This window comes from Mesoplodon mirus, assembly GCF_964341445.2.
Source record: "Mesoplodon mirus genome assembly, chromosome: X".
Lineage (NCBI taxonomy): Eukaryota > Metazoa > Chordata > Mammalia > Artiodactyla > Ziphiidae > Mesoplodon > Mesoplodon mirus.
In genome coordinates, this window is record NC_138981.1 from 117700040 (window position 1) to 117719629 (window position 19590).

Below are 19590 nucleotides of genomic sequence, written 5' to 3' on the forward strand. Positions count from 1 at the left end.
TGAAGTACCTGAACAAATGTTACTGATGCTCATACCATTCTCTTTGTCTATGTGAATTCTGTTCTAGTCAACTTCATAGTCAGAATCAGCTCCTGTTGGTATAGCACACAGTCTATGATTTTTGATTAAAGAACATGGGCCAATAAAACATTTTTAAATGGGAATATTGATATTTTGTCACTGATTCAAAGGGAATTCCATATGAAACAACTCACTAAGCCATAAAGATTAATTTGTTGTAGAGCAATTACCAAATTCAATAGAAATGCTACTTCACAAAAAGCCATTTCCTTTATTCTGCTGAAACATATGGAATAATTTGGATCAGTTTATTCACATCTGAAAGAGGTTGATTTTAATATGTGGGAAGAAGTACTATATACTTATAATCCATATAATAGAGCAGTCCCTCCACAATATTTTTATATTCATGAATGTAGTAGTGAAAGAAGAACCTAACATTTATTGAGTACTACTATGTGCATGCACTGGGTTCGGTGTTTTCATTTAATTCTCACAACTCCATGAAGTGTTTACTTGATCTCTCATTTTAGAGACGAATAAACTGAGTCTCAGAGTTCAAGGAACTTGCCCAGGTAGTAAGTGGTAGAGATACGGTTTGAACCCAGGCAATTTGCCTCTGGAATCCTGCTTCTTTTTTACAACATTCTCCTGCCTCCTGTTTCTACTGTTCATTTCTTTTAAAGGCTTAAGCCTTTCATTTATATTATGTCATTTATTTCCATCTTTTCCACTGGAGACATTTCTTCATTCCCATTTCATGCTTAGAGAAAGTTTGCCAACAGTTTGTTAAATGAATGGCCTCCATGGTTAATTGGTAACATTCCTGACACACCCTTCTGCAGCTGCCGTCCAAAAGCCCAATTTTGAATTTCCTTAAGAATTGACTAGATGGGCTATGACCATAAAGTCTCAAGATGCATCTATAAACGTGGCTTAAGGGAGGTAGTCTTGTTACCTCCTAGTCACCTCGTTTCTGTTGTCATTGTCCATATTGCACAGAACACTGCAATACAATGCTACTTCCTGAATGAAAGCATTCTCATCTGCACATTGTTATCAGAAATCTTGTTTCCCTTTAGTGTCAATTTCAGGGAAACATGCTATTCCCTAGTTGTCCCCAGAGAAAAACGTTTCATCACTTATTCTTTTGAGAGTTCACATAACTGCATGTACATTTTCAATTACTTTTCTCTTTCTTATAGAATGGTCCTGTAGAGTTCTGGAGGTGCCAGGTCTTTCTCTCCTGAGTGACCATATTTTTCAGTAAAATTACTTGAGAGTATTATTTTTGTGTGCACCTGCTCTGCTGAAATTCCCTTAATCCCTTTTCCTGTCCACTCCCTTGTCCTGGCAACGTACAGGAGCATAACATACGTGTTTAACTGAAATGTATTTACTTTTCGTGTGTGTGTGTGTGTGTGTGTGTGTTTTCTGTGAATGAACTGTTCACTGATTAGTTAGTCAACCTGGATGTCGTTACTATGCCGCTGTTTTGTTTATCCAACACAATAAGTGAAAGTGATGTCTTTTTAGATTACTTAAAGCCAGTTAGAAAAAGTTTTCTACATTCAAAAATAGTTTTCTGAAGTACATGCTTTTCAATTACTCTGTCTTTTTTTGGAAAAGGAAGGAAATACTCTGACTTGACTTTAGATTGTGCAGTCTCACTCACATCTTCCCTGAATCTTGGTGTATTTTTCATAGGTTGAAACGATGGCAAAATAATATTGTGTCATCAGGAGCATAATGCTAATGCTATGATAGCAGGAGAATTATGTTCTGTGCTTTCTACAAATTGTTAATTTATTCACTCATTCATTCATCAGATATTTATTTAGTATTTATCATGCGCAGGGGCCTGTGAAGGCCCCAAGGAAGATGCAAAAATACACAAGACCACAAACAAACAATCCATATTTTTTAATAGACTAGAATGTACCGAAACACATCAATGGAATCTATTATGAATCAGTTTATATTCTTGGGCTTATCAAATCATAATTGTCAAACTTACAGCAGGAGTCTTCCTTATTCTGTTGCTTAGGTCTTCCACACATGAAAAATAAAAGAATTGTCCAAAACAAATAAGTTTCTGGCATAGGAATTTTTAAATAGCACAGCATTGTTAAACCATTCAGGGCACATAATTGACTTTCTATATTTCCTATATTGTGGCTGTTTATTGTAGATACCAGTATGTGTTTATATACACTGTGTTATCTACATATAGCACTGGAAATTATACTGACTATCTTCCCAGTCATAGTTATCCATTTTCTCTCCATGTTTTAGATCCCAGTGTTTGATCAGTTAATCCTATCACTGTTGAAGTCTTCAACACCACTATTCTATCATCATCATCAGCTGCTGCTGCAGGTACAGCTATCCCTGACAAGCTCAGCCCCTTTCTCCTTGCTGGTGAATCCCCTGTTTTGTTTTGGTGTTCCCTTTCCCATATGCTCAGGAAAAGCTACCCCTTTCTCAGCTACAAGGGGGTGACTCATGAGCGCTTCTAATCTATCATGTTCATTCCATCCCCTGCTCCATCGATTGGTCTAGGTATGTGCATAAGGCTGATACATCATCTCCAACACTGAGTGAATCTCATTTCAAAGGCACCATGTGGTGAAGCTTTGGGCAAGAAAAATCACTGCTCTCTCAAGGAGTGTATTACTTAATTGGTAGATTAAGTGTGTACATGAAAAAATAATAAAATATGTCAGTAATAACGCTAAATGCCAAATAAGCTTTACAGACAATAAGTTCCATAGAAATGCAAAGGAGGGACAGACTACTAATCTCTACCTTGGAGGCTCCCTATGAAAATGTGTTGTTGATGACGGAAATGATTAATTTTATCTCTATTGATAGAATGAATTTATAGGCTCCAAATTGCTGTGAGCAAGGAATTATAGTCTTGGAATAAATAAGCTCTGAATCTTTGAAGAGACTTGAAACTAAAAATCACTACTAGCTGTCAGCAAAACCAAAGGGTGTCCATGGAGGCACTTGTAGCAATTGTCAAAAAAGTGACCTGGCCATAAGTACATAGCAGTTTTATTTATGATGGAAAGAAACAGTCTTTTCAGAATTTCACTTTTCATTAAAAGAAAATGCATATTCATTAAAGAAAATAAAAGGAAAGATGAAAGATAGAAAAAAAGTCATCTTTCATATTCCCAATCTTAGCATTTTGATATCTATTCTAGTTTAGTGTGTGTGTGTATTTCTTTACTTTTCTTCTGAATGTGCTTTGTGTGATCACTGAATAATTTTTTTTTTTTTTTTTTTTTTTGCGGTATGCGGGCCTCTCACTGCTTCGGCCTCACCCGTTGCGGAGCACAGGCTCCGGACGCGCAGGCTCAGCGGCCATGGCTCACGGGCCCAGCCGCTCCGCGTCATGTGGGATCTTCCCCGCATCGGCAGGCAGACTCTCAACCACTGCGCCACCAGGTAAGCCCCTGTATAATTTTTTAAACCACATTTTTAGTAAGCTAACTGTCCAGTACTGTTTTGTAAGGAACAAGTCTCATTACCTCATCATTTGGATCTTCTCTGAGCACCTGGCCCTCTCCTAAATATCCAAGGAAGAAGACAGTGCAGTGGAGATGAGAACAAGGCCACCTAATGAGATTTTTAAAAGAATGGAATATGACATCTGGTTATCAGAGAGTTTTAGCATACGAAAATATCCTGAAAAAAAATGAACATTTGAATTAGGTTCTTTAAAATACGAAGTGCTGAAAACACCAGTAATAGTAATTTATAATTTAGTATCTCACCAAACTAAACAGATTTCTTGTTGTGTATGTTAGGTTGGTTGTCTACACCACGGAAGTGGTTTTCCCTTGACTTAAACACACACACAAACACACACGCTCACAGAAGTGTACTTCCCGCTCTCAAAGGGACCTTGTTCTCTAAGCAGTAGAAGGGTATGATAAGTATGGGAAACATTTGTCAGGTAATTAAAGCTGCCTGTGGGAGGGACTTCACAGCTAACTGGCTTTAAAATTTTTCTTTTCAAATTGAAAAAAACAAAACACCTGTGACGGCAAACTAAATAAAAATGGGTTCAAAACAGTGTTAAATGAGCATTCAAAACACTTAAAAGTCAGGAAGTCTCAAAACATAGTGTGAACTTGGCTGTTTTCTTATCTCAGAGTTTTAGCTGTTACAAAAAATCATTTGCAAACTGCCACGTGGGCTGGGTAGGCCAAAGGGGTTGTGTGGCTGAAAATTAGGTTGCTTTGAAATAGGCCTACATGCTAAACATAATTATGAAGCTGAAATGCTGTTCCTACAGGTCCATGTGTGAAAAATCGAAGAGTGTATATAACCACACACGATGCTTTTGTTTTATTTCCAAGAAATTCATTCTGGATTTTTCATTGACTTTTTCCTCAGCGTTTCTTTTAGAGAAGAGTAATTAGCTCTGATCGGTCTTACATAAACATTTTGTTTAGCAACTTTGGGTTTCATATTCTAAAAGAAGAATATTAAGAGACAGCGTGTGCTAGGCTTTGTGTAAATAGGCTCTTGTGCTATGTCCTTCTGGTATATTTCAAGCAGGCATTTGTCAGATAAAATACATAATTTTGTTTGGAAAGGTAGTCGCTCCTTTAATTACAAAGTTTGGGAATTTGACATGATTTTTAAATGCTAGGGATTTTAGTTAATACCCTGAAATAAAAGACCTTAAGATTCTAGAAATACACAGATGAGATAAAAATCCTTCACCATGGAATGATTTTATCATTTAAGACTACTAAATAATTTTAAAAGATAGCTGAGCCATGCTTCTCTGCACAAGGAGAGTTCTTAGCACAGGAAAAAGGCAGTCCTGTTCTCTTTAATCCTTTAATCATCTGAGGAAAAGAAGGGAAACAATTTGAGAGAGTGTGCTCTTTTTCATACTGTAATGTGTTTTCTATGTGGCCACTTTGTGTAAGAACATGCATGCTTGGGACTTTGTGCCAATGCTGTCTTCTCCCCACTTATCTTTGTTACTTCTCTGCTTGAAGTGTGGCACTAGGTATAACACTGAGCACTATAAGGGTGTCTTTAAATCAGTGTCCTGGCTTTTTCCTTTACAAACACATCGTTAAATAACATTCAAATTCCTGACTGTGTCTGCAGGCTTGGAAGATTAAAGATCTTTTCTAAGACCCTGTGAAAAGTAGGAAATCAATTTGAGGTGGAGGAAAAAAAATGGATGAAGTGAGGATAGTCAAACCCAAGCAAAATCCTTAAATATGATGTCCTGAGCTAATGAAAAATTGCTTTGGCAATATTTTGAAACAAGAACTGGTGTTTCAACTTTATAGTGTAAACCTTTAATAGTCTCAGGCCTACTTCATCACCCAGGGGACCCTCCAAAAGCCTGATCATTGCTCAATCACCTTAAAGGGGCAGCCCTAGTTTTCGAGCCACCAGTCTTGGGTTGGAACCCACATTGCACAAAAACCTGGCTGGGTGATTTGCGACAAGTCACTTAATCTCCCTCAGGCTTTTTTTCCTTATCTATAAAACAAAGATAGTCACATGTACTTCACAAAGTTGTTTTTTAAATTAAAGGTGATAACGAAGAGCTAGTACAGTGCCTGAAATATAGTAGGTGTACTGTGTTTGTCCCCTTTATATTAACTCTCTGGATTAGTGTAAATTCTTTAAAGTTCTCAATTTAATAATAAGAATACTAATAAAAAGTAGAAGAAAATATTGGTTTACCAGAAGTATAACATGATCAAATGGTAAAAAGTTTCTAAATGTCTTCTTATTCATGGCTCAGTATACCATAAATAGGAAAACTTAACCTAGATTTGGAGATATATTTAAATACCATATTATGAAAGACCTACATCTTTATGGTTCATTTGGAGATAAACTTGGGTCATTTTTACTTGGAATATATAAGTGGAACTTTTAGTATTACAATATTTACACTGGGGACTTTAAAACATTTTTTGGTGAAAAATAGTATTATAAAGTTTATTGTAATGCAATTTTGCTTCAGAGCCCCTTGTATTGGAATAATTCCAATCTGTGGGTTTGTTTCATATAATGATATTATGTGTGATTTGTTGTATGGCTATACTGAGAACTTATACACTAAACTTAAAGTTACTAACAGTGTGGGTTTTCCTAGAGGAAGAGAGTAAAAAGTAAGTTTTTTTTTTTTTAAGGTCAGGATTGCTGCCATATAATTTGTATACTGTAAAATTCACCCTATTTAGTGCATAGTTCTATGACTTTTGATAAATGCCTAACTACCATCCAAATCAACATACAAAGCATTTCCATCACCCCCCAGAACTCCCCCATGTCCCTATGTAGTCAAGCACTCTCTCTTCACCAACTTCTGGCAACTACTGATCTGTTTTTTTACCCTACAGTTTTGCCTTTTCTAAAATGACATATAGGGCTTCCCTGGTGGCGCAGTGGTTGAGAGTCCGCCTGCCGATGCAGGGGACGCGGGTTCGTGCCCCGGTCCGGGAAGATCCCACATACTGCGGAGCGGCTGGGCCCGTGAGCCATGGCCGCTGAGCCCGTGCATCCGGAGCCTGTCCTCCACAACGGGAGAGGCCCACATACCGCAAAAAAAAAAAAAAAAAAAAAAAAATTAAAAAAAAATAAAATAAAATAAAATGACATATAAATGTAATCTTAAAATAGTAGCCATTTGAGTCTAGCTTTTTTCACTTAGCATAATGCTTCAAGTGAGATTCATCTATATTGCTTTCCTTTTTATTGCTGAGTAGTATTCCCTTTTATGGCTATACCACTGTTCATCCATTCATGAGTTGAAGAACCATCAGTAGGTTTTTAATTAAATAAGTAACTTTGTGATGACTAAAGAGAAGAATCATGACATTTGATCTTTTCTCTAAGAGCACGTGTTGAAGGAATTAAAGGCTAATGTTTGAAACGTTTGCAGTGATTAACTTGATAGTCTCCCTTCTAAGGGTTAAATTCAAGAGACTTGGTTTAAGGAAAATGGAATTTTTGAAAAACGTTTCAGAATGAAGTGTGTATTTACAATTAGGTTTTCCCTAGGTATGTCTTGGTATTTAAGAAGCCATTCTTCCTTTAGTATATTTCTGAACAAGTGTGTCATATGATTTGGAACATTCATAAGGTACAGACATCATTGCTCCAGTTAGTGTAAATGGGGAAGTGTGAAGTCAGAGGCAGAAGAGAAGCCTACCAGACACACAGAACAATTCTGTTTCCTTGACAGCTTCCAGGGTTCTATGCCTGGCCACAGTCTACGGAACTTCTGAGGCTAATGTCTTGTAAATATGAAGCTATTCTGCCTTGTTCCGTTTATTTCATTATCTGGAAACACATTTTGATGAAATTGATTCTTTGTATGAAATCATTAAGACGTTTTGTAAATAGAATAGCCATAAGTTGATTAGGAATTGGTTAAGAACTATATACTCTGATAACTTTACATATATTTGTAATTATATATTTCCAATCCGGAGTTTATTTGCTAAAGTAGCTGTAGCCTTTTCTTTCAGTAGGTTTAGAACAGTTCCTGAAGATGGATCAATTGTATTTTTTTTAATGGATTTGGCCTGGGGCACAGAAAATCTATTCTTTCAAATAGGTCTCTTGACATGCTTATTGAAGTAGAGTCCAATGTAGCTTAAAAGTCTCAAAAGTGGAAGCACAATTTTATTTTCTGTGAGAGGTACTGTTCTCCTTTCCCCACACACTCCTAAATAAGTAGCTAATTGTTAAAAGGAACAGACTAAAATGGTTAAAAAAACCAAAAACAAAAACGGTCTCAGTCTGCAAGACACTTCAAAACCAATTTTGAATTCCCTTCCTTTAAGGTGTGAAAAGTATGTCTGACAGCAACAGAATGTAGACTTTGAACTTTTCCTTTAAAACGAACTGGGGAAAAGTGTAAAGATTGGGAAGCTGAATTATCATACAGGGCATTCACTATTCAAGATAGTTGATCTGTCTGTTTGGAGAGAGATTATACTTTTGTGTTTCCATTTCTTTCTAGAAGAAGTATTTTTGGTCTTTTCCTGGTTTAATTACTCCCCAGGGCTCAACTTCTGGTTTGGCTTTTTCTGGGACTGGCCACCTTTCATTAGCCTGTGTACTTTCAGGCAGGCTTACCCAATTTAAAACTCTTGGTCCCAGAGCTCAGACATCAAATTATCAGATAGTTTATTTTCGTTTGTGTGTACTTTTCTGTATCAAATTTAAAAAAGCAAAAGCAAACCAAATCCAAATAATTTGATATTTCTTTGTTTTTATTTTCTTCTTTCTGTAAAATATTCCAGGCTTCAGCTGACTCTAGAAGTGGAACAAAAATCGTGTACAGGGCCAGGGAACTGGGGAAAGAGGGCTTCTCATCCTTTTAGAGGAAACACAGTAGCCAAGAGAATTAGAAACCACATGTTTATTGCACAATTTAAACAAGATGTTCCCAGACAGCCCATCCCCCAGGTTATTTAATTGTTTTTCATTTTGTCACTTTTTGCTGTAACTGAACCAAATCTTTCGACTACTGATAATAAAACATCGTGTTACGATGTAATTTTGAAGCTGCTCACATAAAGACATACTGAAGCTATATTCTCGAATTCTTTTTCTAATAATATTTTCATAGCTAGGTTACTGACAGTGTAGAATAATTCCCAGTATGGCTCTCCAAATATTTTTAGAATTTTAAATTACAGAGGCTACACACCAAATTGCTCCTCCGATTTTCATTGTTTAGTAATCACTCTGCATATTTGACAAGTGGGGAAAATCACTTTACAACATGTAAACTACATGAAAAGACTTCTGAGAATTTAGCTGCTTTCTAATAAGAAGTATGAAATTTAAGTAAGAAAGAAGGATATATTTGAGATCAATTTAATACACTAAGATTTTCCTGCTCCTATAAGACAAGTTCTGGTTTATCATCTAGAAAATGAGGATGACGCTTACCTCATAGGAATGTGGTGAGGATGAATTAATGATGTCTGCCAAGTGCTTTTTCCATTTACAGGATAAAATTGTCTGTTGATTTTTACTATTATGTAGTGTGCTTTTCTCCCAATTTGAAGAGTTATGGAAACTCAGTGACATAGGAATGTGTAGACTGGAGTGGGGAGGAGAAAAATGGGCTGAGACCAGCCTTTGCTAGATCTTAGTTTGCTGTTCATGAGCATCCGAGAAACTGGAGAAGCCAAAGTGTGTCAGTATTTAGCCACAGTAACAATCACCACCATAATATGCTGCATCTCAACCAAAAGATAACACAAGTCTGACACGTGGTATATTTACTTCCCTTTGGGGCTTTTTGGTTCCTATGCTTTTGAGACCACTTCAGCTCTAGGGGCTGGTTTTCATCCTGTGGGCACAGGAACACATTTTATCCTTTTTACCAAGGGGTGTTCTGGTTCCAGTGAATGAATTCACTCTTAAAAGAAAAACTCACAAGAGACAAAATGTAAATCAGAAAGTTGTTTAATTAGTTTACTATGAGAGTGGCCCCTAGGCTGATAAATGAGACCAGTTAGTTGCCTGAGAGGCACCCCATTGGTAATGTAATCCACCACTCAGAAGCTTCTAGAGCAGAGAATCATAGCAAAAGGAAAGCAGAATTGGGTTTCTAGGATGTTTCCATCAAGCTCTGGGGTCCTAAAGACACCATGTTCTTCACTCTTGGTACATTTCTGTCTGAACGACTAAAATTGCTGCCTAAAACAGACCATTCTCTCCTGATTAAACTCTAGGAACACTGAGAAATTTTTATTCTCTTATACTATAATTTTTTTTCTGGATTACATGTTGACTCTACAACTTTTAATTTTCATGTTTCTATGTCTTTTGTGCCTTGACAATATGTAATTTTAAGAAATCATTTTATGTTGAGTGTATTTCATCTCCTTATTGTCTTAGGAAAAGCTTGTTATAGTTACCTAACTAGGAGCCTTGAAACTCCCAGTTAGACATTTTCTGATTTATTATTTTTTGATGTGGGCCATTTTTAAAGAAGTCTTTATTGAATTTGTTACAATATTGCTTCTGTTTTATGGTTTTCTTTTTTTCTTTTTTTTTTGGCCACGAGGCATGTGGGATCTTAGCTCCCCGACCAGGGATCAAACCTGCACCACCTGCATTGGAAGGCGAATTCTTAACCACTGGACCGCCAGGGAAGTCTCATAGACTTTTTCTGATTTAGACTCACAGAGTGTTGGAGTCAAACAAAATCTTAGAGCTCATTTAATCCAACCCCCTCATTTTGTAGGAGAAACTATGGCCCAGAAAACAGAGACTTTTGCTTAAGGTCAAAGAGTGAATTTATGGCAGAATTAGAACTGCAACTGGCTCTTAGTTTAATGTTTTAAACATAACTATGTCTCGTTTATTTTACATGCCGTGTTATTTCACCTTTTTCCTGATTCCTGATGTTCAACCCCACATCTAACTTAGTTTTGCATCTACTGAAATATTTCTCTAATTTATATATTATTATTATTATTTTTTTTAATTTTTTATTTATTTATTTATTTTTTTGCGGTACGCGGGCCTCTCACTGTTGTGGCCTCTCCCATTGCGGAGCACAGGCTCCAGACGCGCAGGCTCAGTGGCCATGGCTCACGGGCCCAGCTGCTCCGCGGCATGTGGGATCTTCCCGGACCGGTGCACAAACCCATGTCCACTGCATCGGCAGGCGGACTCTCAACCACTGAGCCACCAGGGAAGCCCTATATATTATTTTTTAAAGATTTTTTTTCTCATCAAAAATTATGTTACTTGATCCAGAATATCACTTTTAGCCAGAGAGTGACTTGTCCTTTAAAGTTGTATATTGCCAGTAGAAATGCTAGTTAGTAAAATGGCCATTAGAAAAGCTCTGGTTTACTTTTTGAAGGTTATTTTGCCCCCGTGTTGATCATAGGCAGTGCTGACCACACAGTAGACCTTTCCTCAATATATCTTAATGAATTCACTGGTTAAACACTGACTAAGAAGGGTAAGGTAAGTTAATTGGACTGAAATTAATCCTAGATGCTTTAGTGCAGAGATGATATTTGACAGCCCTTTAATCTATAAACATCTCTTAATTGAAAAGTACCCCAAAAGGCTATTTTGAGCCTCTAGGGTTCCCCACTCTGTGTCATGACCTCCCAACTAGCTACTAAAGCCCATACACTGGAAGAGATTCTTCATACTTCTTTTTCAAACGTCACCCCTTGCAGCCTGTTCATCAACAAGTCCTGACATTTTTCCCTCTAAAATGTAGTAAATCTGTTTACTTTTCACCACCTCCATTGCCACAACACTAGTTTAAGCTACCATCATCTCTCACCTCGACACCTCAATAAGTTAGCTCAATGGTCTTATTTCCACTCTTCTCTCCCTCTTCTCTGTACTCTAAACTACAGCAGGAACGATCTTTTGGGAAAGCCAATAAGATCATATTGCCCACTTCATTCCACCCTTATCTATACATCCAGTGTAATTTTTTTCAATTACTTTCTAATAATCCTAGAATGACGAATGTCTCCATCACTATGCCAGTCCCATTTGCTCCCAGTCTCACCCTTGCTTCCCATTTTCCAACAATTGTGATCTCCCTTCAGTTCCTAGAAGAAGCCAGACTCTTTCCCATAGTTGGGCATTTGTCCCCTCTGTTCTTTCTTCCTGGATGGTTCTGTTGGGAGATCCAGGAAGGTTTATAAAGTCAGCATTTGAACTGGGATTTGACAGATAGGTAGCACTCCCGCAGAGAAAGATGATTCATTTTAAGAGTACTACATGTAAATAATTTTCTAATAAATTAGGGGGTGTGTTCAAACCATTTATTTAAATCTGGAAGGAGTTCATATTATTATCTACTCTGATTAATCACTTCAAGCTATCTCATCCTTTAAATAAATGAATGTTCTTTCTTGAATACTGAGCCTCATCTGCTGCACCAATACTTTGCTCTCACTGTTACATTTGAATATGTAGTCAGGCCCAAGTTATGAATATAAATCATTGAAACTGATGGTTAACAGTAATGGCAAATTGATTTCTTTTCAACAGCTTCACAATAATATCCAACCAATTAAACAATGGACCTAATATAGTATAAAATATTCCCTACTTATAGAAATGCTTGCATGCTCATTGTTGTCAACCTGGGGAAGTTATTCCTCTGAGTAAACTGGCATTCTCAGAGAAACGTTTGTTCATTAAGGCTGCCAGGGCTCTGCTTAGTGTACTGTAATACTAATTTACGGAGTGATACCTTATTGGCTTCAGAAATTTGAAACAACTCCCAAAGTGCCTGACACACTCATTTTGTTTTCATCACCTCATATACAAGCAAAACAGTCCAGAGCCAAAGATTGGATTATATAAGTTTTGGGCAACAAATTAGACATCCAGTTATTTTTTTCTTAGGTTAATTATAAAATTGGTTTGTGTTGCTTGAGGCCATAACCAATTAAAGAAAACAGCTAAGATATGTGTTTTGTGTGTGTGTGTGTGTAGGTGGTTTGGTTTTTGTTTGTGTGTTTGTTTGTTTTTTGCGGTATGCGGGCCTCTCACTGCTGCGGCCTCTCCCGTCGCGGAGCACAGGCTCTGGATGAGCAGGCTCAGCGGCCATGGCTCACGGGCCCAGGCGCTCTGCGGCATGTGGGATCTTCCCGGACTGGGGCACAAACCCTGTCCCCTGCATCGGCAGGCGGACTCTCAACCACTGCGCCACCAGGGAAGCCCTGTGTATGTGTTTTGAGGTGGAGCTGGGTGGAAGGCTGGGGGAGCAAGCAGAAAGCTAGTTTAGAGTTTCAAACTGTTTTTAGATAATCCATTGTTTGAATAATCTACATTTAGAATTGACTACACTAAGTAAAATCCTAATTTAATGTATTAGGTTAGGACTGTGGTCATCCACAAGACAGAGATTTTGCATAAGAAAAGAAGGGCCAATATTTAATGTACATAAATATTGTGAGAGTTGGGTAGAAACTTGAACATGATTAAATTTCCATCAAGAAATCAGTCGAGACCACTTAGAATTCTTCACTTCCACGTCATCCATCTACCACCATCATCACCACCACTATGACGATCACCTTCTGTTCTGATACAGCACAGGAGAAGACAAGAGGGTGACAGAGAGACCACAAAAGTGATGTGATGAGGTTTCTTGGTGACAGATATAATTAAGTAAATGAATGCGAGTCTTTTGCAGGGCCAGCACAAGTAGGGCAGGAAGACATGTTTTCACCATCCTAATGGGGGCAGGAACACATTTCTTATAGTCCTCCAGCCACAGAACACTGTAGTGTGTATAATAGAATTGCAGTTGCTCAGTAATAGAATAATAGGTTACATACCCATAATACCACTCGCTCACAGCTTAACAACCCTCCTTGCCAAGATCATCACGGAGAACCAGGAATTTAACAAAAAGACCCTGAGAAGCCCCAGAAGAGCCCACAAATCCCTGCCAAGAATACTCAGCCACTTCTCCCATAGGTTATGAACAGCTGAAGTTTCATTGTACTTTTGGAACAAATGAATTCATTGACTGTCTGACTGATTCATTGACTGCTTGGCTCACTCACTCATTCCTTCATTTCACAAATATATATGTTAAGCATCTGCCATGTGCCAGGCAACCGGGTGTCCTGGGAATCCAGAGAGGAATAAGATGTGGTCTCTGTTCTTAAAGGGCTCCTAGTCCAGTGGGACACAGATAAGTTAATAGGTGATGACAGTACAGGGGACAAAGGTGAGCTCTGGCTCTCTGGCAGGAGCAGCGAGGGAGAGAACTTCTGTGAGAATGCCTGTGAGGGAGCCATCGAAGGTTCTTGTCACACGGCCCCTGAGAATGTGAACACTGTAGGGAATTGAAGGGGAATTGCTGATGGACAGGAACAGATGAACTCAGATGAAGTGCCAGGAAAAGTGAAGAATGGTGGCAGATTTTTGCATGATTTATTCCTAGAGAAAAGTCGGAAAGAAATAGGAAAGTCTTGGGGGTTCTACCAAGCCACTGCTGACAGAAAAGGAAATTGAGGATTGGGAAGTCTGGGTTAGAATGTATGATGGGGCTTCTGAGAAGAGATGTAGACCTGGAACCAGTGGTCCTGCTGCCTACCCAGCCTTGGGGAGCCAGTCCTGGGGTGTCAGCAGAGAGGCTACTCTGGGACCTTTCTGAAATGTGTTTCTCTTTAGTCCCAAATTACTTAGAAGCTTTTTGGCTTTTTTGGACTCAAAAAAAAAAAATAAAAAGGTGATCTCCATGACAAAATGGTGCATGTGTTTTTGAAAACGCTGCAGCAAGTCGTCAAGATGATTTAGCAGATTCAGAAGAGCCTGATAAATTCCTCATAGCAAGTATCAAGGGAGAGGAACCTTTGAGTTTCCAGACTTATGTTACAGATGCTCTGAATGGTGAGCTTCCAAAGAAACTTTTGGAGTATCTAATATTTCTGAGAAAAGCATTCTGGTTCCATTTTACAGCAACACAGAGGCAGCCTTAGCAACTAATGGATTTTACATCTGGAAAGGGAGAAAAGAACAAAATATTTGGCCAATGACTAAAATATTTCCACATCATCTAGCCTTTGAAAGATCACCTATAATACACTTCAGTTTTAGAACTGTAGAAGTTAAATAAAGTAAGTAATTAAGTCAAGCTCTAAGTACTTTGGGAATACTTTTCAATATTCTGCCTAGTATAGATTACACCAGGGAAAATGTGGAGTTGAATCAGGTGGCTCAGCCACATAGGTTTGCCACTGAATCTGCTTTTGGAGAGAAAGGGAATTAATTTAATTTTAGGAAAATCTCCCAGAGCTCCAGAAGGAGTAGAGCAGAAGGGACCAGCATTTTTGTTCTTTTCTGAAGGATTTTATTTCCTCTACAGAGCATCCAAAGGGGCTCTGGAAATGCCTCCTGAAGCCCTTTTAAAAAATCGCTCTTTCGGGCTTCCCTGGTGGTGCAGTGGTTGAGAGTCCGCCTGCCGATGCAGGGGACACGGGTTCGTGCCCCGGTCCGAGAAGATCCCACATGCCACGGAGCGGCTGGGCCCGTGAGCCATGGCCGCTGAGCCTGCGTGTCCGGAGCCTGTGCTCCGCAACGGGAGAGGCCACAACAGTGAGAGGCCTGCGTACCACAAAAAAAAAAAAAAAAAAAAAAAAAAAAAAAAAAAAATCGCTCTTTGAATCTTCCTTTTGCTTCTTTCTTCTGGGCATTCAGAGAATGAAGACCACAACAGGATAGGCATGGAGCACGAATGATTTGTATTGATGACTCTATATTGATATATATAGGTACAGGAGTCAAGGAAGAAAACTACATCGAAAGAATGTTTTAAAATAAATTTATTTATTTAATTTATTTATTTTTGGGTGTGTTGGGTCTTCGTTGCTTCATGCAGGCTTTCTCTAGTTGTGGCGAGTGGGGGCTACTCTTCGTTGCGGTGCGCGGGCTTCTCATTGCGGTGGCTTCTCTCATTGCAGAGCATGGGCTCTAGGCATGCAGCCTTCAGTATTTGCAGCATCCGGGCTCAGTAGTTGTGGCGCATGTGCTTAGTTGCTCCACTGCATGTGGGATCTTCCCGGACCAGGGCTCGAACCCATGTCCCCTGCAATGGCAGGCAGATTCTCAACCACTGCGCCACCAGGGAAGCCCACATTGAAAGAATTTATATGCAATTTGCTAGCCACTGGGATTCAGGTGCTCAACCAACTCTCAGTCAATGTGGAATATTGCTCTGTGTGACCATCCTTTTTCAGGGTATTAGTCACCTGGCCCCTCAAGTACCAAGTAGAAGGGGCCCAGGTAGATTACTGTGTGGGTAACAATCCAAACACCAGAAGGGTGGTCAGTGAGAATATATATATATATATATTTGATATTAACAATGCCCTTTTGGGGGTTCTTAAGCTGTGACCTGTGTCCTAAAGATATTTGCTCAACAAGCCATATCTTATAGATGACTTTGAAACAGATTTACCCAGAAGTTAATATCAACTTCAATTTGTTATAACCATGTTGTACCTGAGCTAGTTTTGTGTGACTGCTTTATCCAGGGCATTATCTAGCTGCAGGTAGTTAGACCAGTGTCTTAGTCCTGCTGAATTTTGCCTGGTCCTTATCTTCAGTTTTCCTTTCCTTTGTCTCCCTTCCTTCTTCTTCTGCTTGCTGCAGGAATCTGAGGGCCCTTTAATAATAACTGTGAGTGCCTTCTATGTGGCAGTTTGCATTCTGAATGCTTTAGATGCACTATGATTTAATCCTCTAAAAACCCAGTGAATGTGGCCGTATTTTCATTCTCATTTAGCAGATGAGGAAACTGAGGCTTGGTGAACTTACATACTTTATTAATACGTTAGTCATCTTTTGATGAGTTTATAAACAAATAACCCCAGTATCATGGGGCTTGAACCACAGTTTGACAAAGTTTTTCTGTAAAAGGCCAGATAGTAAATGGTTAAGGCTTTGTGGGCCATATGGTCTCTGTCACAGCTACTCAACTCTGCCCTTGTAGCACAAAGGTAGCCATATACACTGTGCAAACAGACAAACATGGCTATGTTCCAATAAAACTTTCCTGAAAGACACAGAAATTTGAATTTCATATAACTTTTACGTGTCATAAAATATTATCCTTCTGATATGTTTGTAACCATTTAAAACTGTAAGAAACATTCTTAGCTCACGGGCTACACAAAAACAGGCAGTGGGCCATATTTTGCCCATGGGCCGTAGTTTGTGGACCCTTGACTTAAACACCTATTTATTTCTTGTTCACATTATGTGGAGGCTGCAGGTCGGCTGTGGCACTGCTGGGCTCTATCCAGCTTGGCTGTGCTTGGCTCCAGAGTTCTCATTCTGGAAGCCGGGCTGAAAGAGCAGCCATTATGTGGGACATGCCGTTCTCATAGGGCAGAAGCAAGAGGGGCAGAGCCAAGTCATACAAGCCCATTAAAAGCTTGCTTGTGTTGCTTGTGCTTATAAGTAGCACATGTCCTGTCCACTCATATTCCATTTGCCAAAGGAGGTGACATGGCCAAGTCCAAAGTCAATGGGGCAGGAAAGTATACCTTCATGGAAGCCATGTTCACGGAGGGAATGAATCATTGAAAACTAGTCATGCAATTGACTTTTTTTTTTTTTTTTTTTGCGGTACGCGGGCCTCTCTCTGTTGTGGCCTCTCCCGTTGGTGGAGCACAGGCTCCGGACGTGCAGGTTCAGCGGCCGTGGCTCACGGGCCCAGCCGCTCCGCGGCATGTGGGATCTTCCCGGACCGGGGCACGAACCCGTGTCCCCTGCATCGGCAGGCGGACTCTCAACCACCGCGCCACCAGGGAAGTCCCCAGCAATTGACCTTTTTAACTAAGATTGTAGGATGGGATTTGAGGTCCAGGGTGTCTTCCCCCAAAGCCTATGCTTTTAACCACCTCCAGAAGGACTTTGCTCCCCTCACACCTGTTCAGCTACTGTCTGCTGAACCCCCGCCCACAATACTCCTTTTCTTCTGAGCTGCACTTCCCTTGGTCTCAGTCTTCACCATGCTGCGTGGATTTCCTGTATTTTCCGTTCTCTTCCAGATCAGCAGGCCTCACTTCACACCTTAGACCATGAAAGCACCCCCTACCCCAACACCTGACCCGGGCAGCCTGGCCAAACCGTTCACTGTTTTCTCTCTTCGTCTCCGCAGGAATGATGGAAAGGGCTGTGTACCTCCCTCAGGAAACCTGCTTGTTTCATCGGGAAAGGACTGGCTTCCTGGCGGAGGACACCAGGAATAAACCCCAATTGCTCCCCCGACCTCCTGCCATCGCTCCCCTTTGAGGAAACAATAGCTGACATTTGTATTGGGCTTTATAGTTTACAAAGCCCCTTCCCTTGATCACCGCACTTGATTCTCCCAACCATCCTGAATACAGACATGCTTATTACCATTTTATAGATAAAGAAACTGAGTCTGAGAGAAAATTAATAGTTTCCTTGGAGATCCAAGAGTTATTTAGTAAGTTAGTTATTTAGTCAGTCAGTCAGTTAGTTAGTTAGTTAGTTAGTTAGTGGTGGAGCCAGAATTCAAACCCAAGGCTCTTTCTCCTCACCCAGAAACACACCCTGTCTTTGATGTTTCCTAGTTTCCTCCCTTTAAAGCATTCCTACTACCATGAGGCAAGATTAGAGTTCTTCCTCCCCTGGGATTTCAAGAACCTTAAAAGGACTGGCAGAAGTGAGGTTTAACTCTTTAGTGCTCACTGTGTGAGGATTATATCAGTCTTGACTCAAAGGTCTTAGTCACTTGAAGGTGGAAGATTGTGACCGCTACTGCACTGGAGTCCTATACCATATCATTTCTCAGCCATTTCATCCTTGAAGACCTGGTTGAATGGTATCTCCTATGTGAAGCCCCTTCCCATCTTTCCCAGGCAGAGGAATGAGTTCTTTCTTCTGTGGTCTCATAGTCCCTGAGCTCCCTTCTCCCATGGACTATCACTGTGTCTTGTAATTGTTTATTTGCTATTGTGTCTCTCCCACTAGGCCCTGAACTCCCCATGGGCACAAACCATATTTGCTTCACCTTTGTACTCCCTACCACAGCGGTCATCACTCTGCCTTGCACTCATCTGGTTGCTTGCCTATCTGCTCTACTGAATTCCATGAGGACAGACCCTCCACCTATCTTCTTTACTGCTGTACCCCCATGCTCATATCGAGCATGGTACCTGACACATGGTAGATGCTCAATAAATAGCCAGTGGATGTTCAGACTTGGTTGTTTCCCACTGAGATGCAGCCACCTTAGATAGGGGTTGGTGAAACTTGTCTTGTGTAGTTGTAATCAGACACAGTAGAAACCGTCTCCTGTCCCAGAATTTTTAGAAAATAAGCAACTAACCAAATTCACTGGGCATTGGAAAGGTGGCACCATCGTTACCTGGTTGGTTTCAAGCCCAAGGGTTTGGATGGAGATCCGAGTGGCAAAGGGTCTTAACTTCAGTCTCAGTGTCCCAACCAAGTGTGTTTCTTCCCCCACACTGTATAGTCCTTTGAGGACAGCAAGAGAAGCAGTTAGTAAAACTGAGAGCAGAATGGAGAGGAAGAAGAGCACCATTCCAATTCCTTTTGTTTCCTGACTCGGATTCCAATCATCTGAGCAATAAGCTATTTAAAACCTCAAAAATCCAAAACAGCATTGAAAAGGTGGAAGATGAAAGCCCCTTTTATCAGCCTGTTTCTCCGTGTTCTCACTCCACAAACACTTGAGTTCTGAAGCAAAACTCAGCGTGATATGAAAAAGTTCCAATCACTTGATTTGCAACTTTCCTGGACAATGGAAAACCATTTGCTTGTCCACGAAAGTCCATTTTCCACCCCCCATCTGTACATGAACTGCAGTCAAAATTATTAGGAAACTCTTTTAGCCTGCTGAGCGTAATCCATTCAAGCTCATGTTTGTCAGAAGTTACCAGAAGCTTTGTGTCTTCTAGTAGGCCCTCAATGTAATTCAGTATGTGACGAACCAAGTGCTGTTGCTCAGGCATGGTTAAAATTAGGAGAGAGCAGCTTTCATCCGAT